The sequence below is a fragment of the Rhinopithecus roxellana genome, chromosome 21, assembly GCF_007565055.1.
Source record: "Rhinopithecus roxellana isolate Shanxi Qingling chromosome 21, ASM756505v1, whole genome shotgun sequence".
NCBI classification, from domain to species: Eukaryota; Metazoa; Chordata; class Mammalia; order Primates; family Cercopithecidae; genus Rhinopithecus; species Rhinopithecus roxellana.
The window spans coordinates 12,342,387-12,354,080 of record NC_044569.1 but is presented as its reverse complement, the minus strand read 5'-3'; positions in this window follow the sequence as shown (position 1 = coordinate 12,354,080).

The window sequence follows — 11,694 nt, the reverse complement described above, 5'->3', positions numbered from 1 at the left end:
AAGTAGGGTGCCAACGGTGTGGGAAGAATAGGAAGTTCTCGTAATGCAAGAGGGTGCCCGTAAACTAGTTCAAATGGGCTAAGGCCTGTAGGGCTTCTAGGTGTCGCCCGTAGTCTGGTAAGGGCAAGGGGAAGTAGGGTTACCCATGATTGACGTGCCTCTATGGAGAGTCTGGTTAAGATGTCTCAGTCCTAAGAGGGGGGTGGGACATGAGGGCATGATGAGGAAAGAGTGGGCAAAACATGCATAGTCCAGGCAACAGTTTGACATTGAGTCTAGGCAACAGTGTAACATTGAGGTCTGGCGAGGGTTAGATGGCTTACTGTCTACTACTACTGAAATAGTGGAGAGTTGGCTAGGTCCACTATAGGATGACAAAACTGAGTAGGTAGCCTTCATAACGAGGAGAAAAGAAATTGGCTTACCTGCTACCTGTAGTGTTACCCTGGGCTCGGCAAGGGTGACCGGGGTCTCTGAGTGTGGGCACTGTCAGTCGTCGTCCAGGTGTAGGAGCTGGAAGGAGCCTTCCGACCCTCGAGGAGAGGCACCACGTTGAGGCACAATGCCTGCCCTGCTGGCGGGGCAATCAGACTTCCAGTGTCCTTCCTGTTGGCAGGTTGGGCATGGTGTGGTAGGCAGGCGAGGATTTGGACACTGTTTTGCCTAATGCCCAGTTGTGTCACACTTAAAGCATGGACGAGATGGAGTGGCTGGCTTGGCCTGGGGACACTGGTTTGCCTAGTGTCCTGGGTCTATGCATTTATAGCAGGAGCCCTTAAGAGACTTGCCCTGTGTCTTCCCTGCCAGCAGAGTGGGCAGCGCTGGTTGGAGGGCAGCCACTAAAGCTTGTGCCTGAAGCGCAGCCCTTCTTTTCTCCTTGTCTAGCTCTGCGGCCTCAGCTGCTTCTTCTCTGGAGTTAAAAACTTTGAAGGCTAATTTTTACTAGGTCCTGTATGGGAGTCTGAGGCCTATCTTCAACCTTTTTAGCTTTTTTCGAATATCTGAGGCTGACTGGGAAATAAAATAGGAGGCTAGGACAGCTGCCCCGGCTGGGGAAGTGGGGTCTAGCCAGGGTAAATTGGGCCAGTGCCTCTGTAAGGTGATTTAGGAAGGAAGCCGGGTTCTCATCTGGGTGTTGGATAATTTCCCTTAATTTATCAAAATTTACCACTTTGTTAGAGGCTGCCTGCGTACCGGCCAAGAGACATTGAATCATACTGTCTTTCCTACGGCGGCCAGGCTGCTGTGGTTGGTAGTCCTAATCTGGTTCTATGGACGGGACAGCCATCTCTCCTAACGGGACGGTGGCGTCGGTTAAATGCCATTGATCTGCATGTTGCCTGGCGGCTGCGAGAATGCGCTCTCTTTCCTCTTGGTTAAGGGAGGAGGACAAAATGACCTGTAAGTCATGCCAGGTTAGATCATATGCCTGACATAGGTATCGAAACTCCTTGGAACATAGGGTGGGGTTAGCAGAGACATCACCGAGCCGTTTTTCAATCTTGGAAAGATCTGCCAAGGAAAAAGGGACATGGACTCTAACTAGTCCTTCGGCTCCGGCGACCTCTCGGCAGGAGGCCAGTAGATTGGTAGGGGAGGCAGGGTTAGGTTGGTTAGTGGAAGGCTGATTTGTAAGGTTTGGTATAGTAGTCTTTGAAAAATGGGAGAGGTGAGAGGAGTGGCTGCTGAGGGAGGAGTGTCGAGAGGGGCGGTGGGAAGTGCATAGGGAGGGATAAAGGCAGTGGCTGAGGGAGGGGCGGTAGGAGGAGCATAGGGAGGAGGGTTGGTAGGTCGGAAGGGAGGTGCCCCGCCCTCGGCCTCATCTGAAATGGAGGTGGAGTCCTCCTCAGTTGCTGAGGTGGGGGCCGAGGGCCGGGTTTTTGCTAACAAGACCTGGGCCATTGAACATTGGGCGCACAGGTCCAGGCGAGAGCGCAAGTCCTTAAAGCCTTGGACATAATTGATTTCTGACCACTTTCCTAGCCTTTGGCAGAAATTAGACAAGTCAAGTAAAATATTATAGTTAAGAGTTCCTTCTGGTGGCCATTCAGACTGATTATCTAACTTGTATTGCGGCCATGCCACTGTGGAGAGGAAAATTAGTCGCTTTCCTTTAAGATCTTGCTCTAATTGTAAAGTTTTGAGATTAGCTAGAAAACACCTTAAAGGGGTGTCTCTAGGTATTTTGGATTGGGGATTTCCCACTGCCTCTCTCTCGCCTATAGGCGGAAACTGGACTCTATCTGGCTACAAAGCGTCCTTTGGAGCCACTAGAGACCAGGGAAGGCTCCTGGAGCCGGAATGGAGATTACCTCCAGGCGGACGTCTCTGTCCTGGACGGGTCTCCTACCGAACGGAATGGAGATTACCTCCAGGCTCCTGCCGGCATCGGACTTTTATGCATTGGTACTGGAAGCGGGAGGGCAGTGGGCGGGGATAAGGGCGTGTCGGGGGGCGTTCCATAGGTGCGGCCAAGGTAAGTCTCGGGCTCTTCAGATTGACGTCACCTGGCGCATGCTCGGTTGATCTGCATCTTCCTGGGCGCAGGTTGCATTTTCCCGCAGCCGGGTAAGTTGGTGATGAAGAACCCGGAAACAACAGGTACTGCTCCATCTTTTCACCTTCCTCCATTTTGTCCCTTCTCCCTCACCCAAACAGTGACCACTGATTTAAGGCATTTGAGAAACTGGGGGCAATAAGCAGCCACTGAAATGTTCTCAGTAGGAGTGGGAAGTGATTAACCCTGGATATTAGATAAAGGTCACCTTGGTGCGTATCCAAGAAGGAGAAGGTTGGAGGCAGGGAGGCCATCTGGGAGGCTGCAAAAGTAATCTAGGTGAGAAACACTGTCATTTCCATAGGAAAATGGCAGCCAGGGTGGAGAGGTGCTGTTTCCAGGCTATTTAGGAAGCAAAATCAATAGGATTCAGCCATATCCGATTTAGGGGAAGTGGCTAAGTGAGTTGGAGGGCTCTTGAGCTTGTCCAAGATGTATGACTGGGGGGTGGTGGCCCCAGGCAGGCAGAGAGGGCACACGGACAAAGGAGCTGGCTGGAGGTGTGCAGACAGCAGGCGCTTGCTGAGTTGACTTTGTTTCACTTTGAATCTACCACATTTGAAGGGGAAACTCAAGGGGAAGCAGTGAGCTCTTGTAGCTACAGGTCTGGAGCTGGGGGGCAGGGGGAACTACAGGCTGAGACAATAGGTCGGGAGTCACTGATCTGCACTGAGATGGAGAGAGGAGCAGGTCAGTAGACGTGACCCGGCACCTAACCTAGAAAGGGGGCTAAAAAGCACCAACAAGAGACAACACTTATGTTCTCAAGACCTTCCCTTAGGGAGAAATATTCTGGTCTGTCTTTTGGGGTGAGGCGGTGAGACCCTCAAGGACAGAGAATCAAAGGTCTGCCTCTGGGGAGGGTGTCTGATCAGCTCTAGGGGCGTTGGCTTTTCTGGGAAGCTTTGCAAGCTTTGACCTTGAATACATGTTGAGCAATTACTTAGAGATTATTTTGTTGGAAGGGTCGCCAAAAGGTCAGCCCTCCTGTAGCACCTGCCTCAGATACACCCCACCACACAGGCCACTGAGATGGCTCTGTGAGGCAACACAGAGCCAGGGAGGCCAGCAGACATGGACAGAGGCAGAGAAGCTTACAAAGGAGCAGCCAGGCCAGGAGGAGGGCTGCAGTGAGGTCACAAAGTCCATGGTGTGAAGGTATAAAAGTACAGAGTCAGTTATCAGTGCACACTGTGGCTGGCAAATCACTTCAAATGATGGTGGAAAAGTCTCCATTGGGTTTAGGAAGGTGCTCAGTGGTCATCTTTGGTAGCACAGATGCTAGGAAAGGTAGAGGAAGGCGCCATCATGCTAGATGTTGACTTGTGTTGTTGGGGTCAGGAAAGAAAGACAAAGAGCTCGACAAGTCTTTCAAAAGGTTTGTCCTTCTAAGAGTCAGAGGGTGGAGTTTGAGTGTCTGCTTGGCTGTCCACCAGCCTCATAGCCTTTGCATCATTTGACAGATGTTTCAGCATCAAAATAAGGTGTTTTAGCCAGGTGCGGTGGCTCACGCCTGTAATCCCAGCACTTTGGGAGGCCGAGGCAGGCTGATTGCCTGAGGTCAGGAGTTCGAGACCAGCCTGGCCAACATGGTGAAATCCTGTCTCTTTACTAAAATACAAAAATTAGCTGAGCGTGGTGGCATGTGCCTGTGGTCCCAGCTACTCGGGAGGCTGAGACAGAAGAATCACTTGAACCTGGGAGGCAGAAGTGGCAGTGAGCTGAGATCACGCCACTGCACTCTAGCCTGGGTAACAGAGCAAGACTCCATCTCAAAATATACATATATATATACAAAAAATATATATATTTATACATATATATGGTGTTTTCTTATTTGAACCTTTGACATTTATTTGATTACTAGTAATAGTGAATATTTCCTCTTATGGCTATGTGTAATTTTTCTTATGCTATTTACATCCATTGCCTGATAGCATGTTAGATTAACATTATATTAACATATATTAACATACATAACCATGATCTTATTCATTTTAAAGACATATTTTTATATCATAACCTCTTTGCAGTTTTATTTGAGGCAAACACATTTTCACAGTATTTTATTGCTGCTTGTAACATATAGAATTATTTCCTAACTATGTAATAAAATCTCTCAGTGGATTATTGAGTTTTAATAGAAAAGTGAGCAGCAACAGTTTGAGCCCCTTGGGGAAGAGGAGACTCCCTAGGGGGACAGCATGACCTCCGCTGCTTGCATCCTAGATTTTACTACAGCACTGTTTGCAGAACGCCTAGCAGGCTCAGAAAACCAGCCATGCCGTGGTGGGAAGAAAGCCTTGCTGAGATCCTGTGGCTGAAAACCATCATGGGCTTTTCCTTTCAGACTGCCCAGTGCCAACCGATGCAGGCCCAGAGAAGCAAGGGGGAGTGCCATGCTGGGAAGGCGGTAGGCACGTAGAGGGAGCTAGACTTGTGGCTTCAGGCCCTCAGCAGCCACATGATCTTGCAGCTGCAGGCCATGTACCTGCTTCTAGGGCCCATGATTGACCGGATGTTCGGCGCCTTAAAGACAGACTTGGGGGCCCTTGGCTGGCAGGGGGTGCAGCCTGCAGATGAGAAGCTCTGAGAGGCAGTTCTCAAACCCAGGATCCAGAGGCTCAGCCATTTGAGTTTCCTATGGGAGGGAGGAGGCAGGGGCATAAAGGCCACTGAAGTTGTTCTGAAAAGCCCCAGAATACCTTCTCAGTGGAGGCATCCAGGACACAGCTGTCTTCATTTCTTTACTCAGTCATTTAGAAATTGTTCAATGAGCAACCACCTTGTATAATTCACTGTTGCTGCAGCTGAGGTCAACATGGTGTCATCTAGGGGAGGAACTTGACGAGGTTGTGTTAAGGAAGAACCATGAGAGGAGTGCCCAGTTGGATGTGACCCTTATAGCTGTGTAGGCATCCAGGAGACTGAAAGAAGGCTCACACAGGGCCTGGTCACTTAACAATGGACATGCTACCTCACAGAGCCTAACACCACACCTAGCACATCCTGAGCCCTCAATCAATGTTGTGCAATAAAGGAACAAACCTGGATGTCTTTCCTGTAACCAAACATGGGACTACTCACCAGCTGTGCACTTTTTGTTCCCCAGCTAGCACAAAGGTTTGGACTGCACCATCCACACTCTTTCTTGACTCCTCTGTACACCACAAATGCATGGTTCAGGGTGACTTTGCTGGGCAAGGGTGATGGTTTGACTATTTGTGTCCCTCCAAAATTCATGTTGACACTTAATGCCCGTTGTGGTGGTATTAAGAGGTAGGGACTTTAAGGAAGTGATTAAGCCACGAGGCCTCTACCATCATGAATGGGATTAGTGCTCTTATAAAAGAAGCTTCAGGCCAGGTGCAGTGGCTCATGCTTGTAATCCCAGTACTTTGACAGGCCAAGAAGAGAGGATCATTGAGCCCAGGATTGCAAGACTAGCCTGGGCAACACAATGAGACCCTGTCTCTACGAAAAGTAAAAAAATTAGCTGGGCATGGTGGGGTGCACCTGTAGTCCTAGCTACCTTGGAAGCTGAGGCAGGAAGATCACTTGAGCCCAGGAGATTGAGGCTGCAGTGAGCTCTGATCGCACCAATGCACTTAAGCCTAGGCAACAACGTGAGACCGTGTCCAAAAAAAAAACAAAAACTTCAGACAATAGCCTGGCCTTCCCATCCCTCCTGCTGTGAAAACACAACATGCAACCCTTTTTGCCTCTTTAGCACATGAGGACATAGCAAAAAGGCCCAGGGCCCTCGACAGGCACTGAACCTGCTGGTGCCTTGATCTTCGACTTCAGAGCCTCCAGAACCATAAGAAATGAATTTTTATTCTTTATGAATTACTGAATCTGTGACATTTTGTTACAGCAACACAGACAGACTAGGACAGGGAGGTTGGGAGTACACCATGTAATGTGTCTTTGCAAAGTTTACCCTGTATAAAGCTGGCTGGCCCTGTGGGATTTGTTAGCAACTAGCTGGGCCAGATCATTAGAAAACAATTTGAAATGCAGAATGGGGAATGGTAGCAAGTTTGGCTATTTTTCTCAGGGTTTTGTTCAGCACCATTTGCTGCCATGCTACCAGCATAGTGGTTTGTGTGGCCTGTACATCCAGAATACCTTGGTTCAAATTCTGCTCCCTAACTGTGTGACCTTGAGCAGGTGATATAAGCTGCCCATGCCAAGTTCTGCATCACTGTAAAGTGAGGGTGGTAATATGACCTAACTCATAGAGTTGCTATGAGAATGAAGTAAGTTGGCAGGTGAAAAGGTGGTGAATATTCGTATTATTGATGTTTTTATTATTGTAAGCAGCAGTGGCAGCAGCTGCCAAGCCTCACATTCCAACCTAAGAATCTCCAAGAGAAGGCAGATGATCTTGTAAAACTCCAGGAGGTCACATCTCTGATTTCCAGCTCTCCTGTCTGCAGAGCCAAACCTTTCCGCAGAACTCTCCTTGCTACCATAAAATGCTGCCTCCACAGAGGGAACCCTCCCCAGGCACAAGGCAGATGGTGGCTCTGTTCCATGTGGCCCCTCACCACAGTGCAGTGATGATGTTTGGACTGGGCAAAAGACTTCAGTGCTCAGAGGAGAAGGAGAAGGAGGCTTTGCCAGCTTCCATTTGCATGAGAAAAGAACTGAGAAGAGAGGGGAGAAGAGGGAAGATGCTTCCTTCCTCCTTCCATCTTGGCATTCACAGAGCAGGCTGCATTTGAACACTGCCCTGCTATGTACATTGGATCCATGCAATGTTACATAAGTATTTCATAAGGGACAAGGTGACTTCATGTTTTTTTTTTACCTGTTTTTCTCCTTTGATCCCAGAAGCTGGGAAGTGGGCTGGATGCAGAGAAAAGAGCATTGTTCTTAAGTCTGCTTCACTGCTTAAAGACTAAGAAGGAAAAAAATAGCAAGGAAAACAAGAATCATTGTGTCTTTTGTTTTCTCTTTAAAATATAAAAGGAACTCTGAAACTAAAGTTCAGATGACATCGTATGACATTTTCCTTTCCACATGGAAACATTTTGAATAAAAGATCTGTTTTCTGGGTTGACACTTCTGGGCTTTTCCAATCTCCAGTAGCAGTAAACGGCTGTCATTTCTGGAAATAAGGATGGCAAGACTCAGGGGGTTAATCTGCCTGATTTTGCTCTCCAAGGGTGACAGCCTAAAGCTCTTTGGCTCTGCATCCACAGTAGTAGCTGAGGGCAGCGCTGCCCAACAGAACTTTCTGTGATGACAGAAGCCTTCTCTAATCTGTGCTGCACATCTGGCAGCCACGAGCCACATGTGGCTATTGAGCGCTGGAAGTAGGGCTGCTGTGACTGTGGAACTGAGTTAACGTCACTGTTAATTTAAGTTTAAATGGCCACATGTGGTCTGTGGCTACGGTATTGGCTGGTACATGAGAGCAATAGCAAAACAAACTGTAAGTAGCATCCACAAATGTTGACTGAATGCATCACACAGATAAGATGGAAAAGGAAGAGCCTGAAAGTTCTGAAGAGTGATGCTTCCCTTCCACAGAGGCAGGCTACATGTCCGTGGCAATGATCTTTTTGAATATTTGGGATGACCACCCTTCCACAGAGGCAGGCTACATGTCCGCGGCAATGATCTTTTTGAATATTTGGGATGACCATTTTCTGTTTCATCTTCAGCTGTGGGAGTAGCAGTCTACTTTCTTTCTTTTTAATTTTGTTTTTTTTTTTTTTAGAGATGGGGTCTTGCTACATTGCCCAGACTGACCTTGAACTCCTGGCCTCACATGATCCTCCTGCCTCAGCCTCCCAAAGTGTTGGGATTACAGGCATGAACTACCAAGCCTAGCTCAGTCTACTTTTTTAAAGAGGAATGAGATCAAGATCACATTTCAAAAAGTATATTGTCTCCTAAAGTAAATAATGTTTCTACCTGGAAGCTCTTCCTTCAGGTCTAAAGTCAAAGGGAAAGATAATAATTCCTTCTAGGCTTCTGAGGTGATGATTATGGGCTTTGTTTAGATGTAAGATCCACGGGTCACCCTAAAGCCTGAAGAGACAAAGTAGAAGGGAACTGGGGTTGGGTGAACACTGGACTGGTCCCAGGGCTGCTGTTCGTGATCAGTGTAATCCAGAAAGAAATTGTGACTGTGGCCACGCTCCTGGTAGGGGTTCTTTGGAGGGAGACTCAGTAGCTGTCCTGAGTCAAAAAACCAAAGAAAAAGGGAAGCCTCGAGGAGAGATGAGAGGACAGCAGATGAAAATGAGCCTGCAGGAAACCAAGTTCTGAGGAGAAATGGGTAGGCAGCCAAGAGCAGGGCAGAAACTGCAGCAGTAGCAGTGGCAGCAATGAAATCTCCAAGTTACGGGTGGCAGGCTCTGAGAATGATGATGGAGCAAGAGGTTAATGCATAGGGCAGGCAGAGAGCCCCTGAGACCATGAGCAAGACGAGTGGAGAAAACAGACAGGACTTAGACCTGGGCATGGGCAGCAGAGGACCTCATCTCGACTGCAGAGGGACTGGCAGTTAATGACGATGCTCGAACATCTGCTATGTGTTGGGGATTTTGCATACATTTAATATTTTGTGTGCAGATAATATTATTCCCATTTTATGAATGAATGAGCCCAGACTTAGAGTGCTGGGAGGATTTAATATTCTCCTGGATCTATCTGCCTTGCTGGCTACTCCTTCAGGCTTCCTTTTGAGTTCATTCTTCTCTTACCATGTCTGTAAATGTTAGAATTTTTTAAGGAATGTTATACAGTTGAGTCGTCTTCTCTTCTCACCCCCTACTTACTTAGCACAGTATAAACCACTGTCTGGGAACTCCAGAATTTTATCTCTATCTGGAATCTCTCCTAGGAATGGCAAAATTAACCTGAAGAATGTAAAAGGAAGGAAAAAATAGACATAAAATAGGTATTTTTATTTTGCTAATTAGAAAAGTAGAAAGAACAGATAATGATTCCAAGAGTTGCTTTTAATTTAACCAATAAAAAAAACCTTAACTGACCCAATAAAGAAAATGGGAGCAGTCACACAAAATTAGGAATGAGAAAGTGTTTCAAGAGATCACTCTGCTCAATGCTATGTTGAAACTTTTGAAAACCTAAATAAAAATTACATTTTTCCAGTAAAATATTTATGATCAAGGTTTACTCTACAAGAGTGCCTACTACTAGAGTTGCCAGAATTACTATATAGAAATTTGAATTTTAGATAAATAATTTTTTTAGTATGTCTTATGCAATAGTTAAGACATACTTTTACTAAAAAAAAAAAAAAAAAAAATCATTGGTTGTTATTCTGAAATTCAAATTTAATTGGAAATCCTGCATTTTAACTGGCAGATCTATTAAAACAGATAAATTATTGTGGAGAAACAATGGGAACTTGTCAAAAGCTTTAAAAACATCAAGATCAGATGTTTCAGGTAGAGTATATGAATTAAATTCAAGCAATATTTTCAACTCTATTTAAATGATTCCAAAGCATATAAAACAGCTTCTAAGATATTTTTATAAAGCTACAAAGACTGAAATCATACCTGACAAGGAGAGTTAAAAAATGTGGGCAAAACAGTGGTGAATATTCTTGACAAAATCTTAACTGTGATATTCACAAACATGGGGGAATGATATTTTCTTTAAAATCGACAGACTTTTTAGAGACAAAAAGCAGTTGAAGAAAATTACCAATAGTGATTTTACCAAGTACTTTGTATTTTTTTCTCAGTCTTAACATGCCTGTATATATTATGTACATAATTCTTAGCTGTAAGTCATTTGTGTAATAGATGCTATTTTCTGCAAGCCTCTCAAATTAAAACCCATTGTTCTGAAAGTACTAATCAATGCAATTACATAAGGGAAAAAATGAGACATAAATGCTTCAACCACGGAGACAAAATTATTACTATTTTCAGACAGTTAGTTACTTACCTAGAAACTGCAAAAGAATCAATTGGAGGAATTCTCTTACCAACAGAAGATAATTCAGTTAGGTGAATTGGTTTCAAAATGAATATCTACATTCAGTGGCATTTCAATAAACAAATAGTATTCAGCTATAAAATATAATGGAGCAAATTATCTCATTTATAATAGCATAAAAAAGATAATGTGCCTAGACATAAACTTAATTAAAAATATAGGCTGGGTATGTTGGCTCATGCCCATAATCTCAACACTTTGGAGGGCTGGAGGATCCCTTGAACCCAAGAGTTTGAGAACATGAGACTCCAACTCTACAAAAAAGAAAAAAAATTAACTCAGCATGGTGTGCATGCCTGTCATCTCAGCTACTATGGAGGCTGAGGCAGGAGGATCACTTGAGCCCAGGAGTTGGAGGCTGTAGTGATCTGATTGTGCCACTGCACTCCAGCCTGGGTGACAGAGTGAGACCCTGTCTCTAAAAATAAATGGGGGACTATTAAATAAAACAACAGCCAGTAACACTTCTTGAAGGGCATAAAAGATAAAACTTAATAAATAGAAAGCCCTGTCAAAAACCTATCATATTCTTGGATAGGAAGATTCAATACTGTAAACGCATCAGTTTACCCGAAATCAAATCCATAAATCCAATTTAATCCTCATCAAAATGCCAACAGGCACTTTTATAACTTGATAAAGTATTAAAGTCACTTGGAAACATAAGTTTGAGGAAACTCCATAGACTCCTGTACCTAATAATCCATTAATAACCCAGTAATATTGGGGTGGATACACAAGAAGCTGTTCATAATGTTCACCTCTTAGCAGCGGAAGTGAGGGGTAAGGGTTTGAGCCAAAGACTTATTTTCATTTTATACTCATCTGTACTATTCGAATTTTTCCACAGGTGCAAATATTACTTACATGATTAAAAATAGTAGTTGTTTATTTTAAAAGAACATTTCCATTATATTGAGTACTGATTTGCAACCCTCTCTGCTCATTAGAATCATATAGGGAGCTTTGGAAAGACACCAGGTCTCAGCACTGGCCTCCAGATTCTGATTCAATTTGGCTGTGTTAGCCCAGGCACTGGCATTTTTTAAAGAAGTTCCCACTGCTTCTGATGTGGAGCCAGGCCTGAGAGCCACCACTGTCAAGTAACCCATGGCAGCATTTTCCAACTTTTGGTCACAACTCTT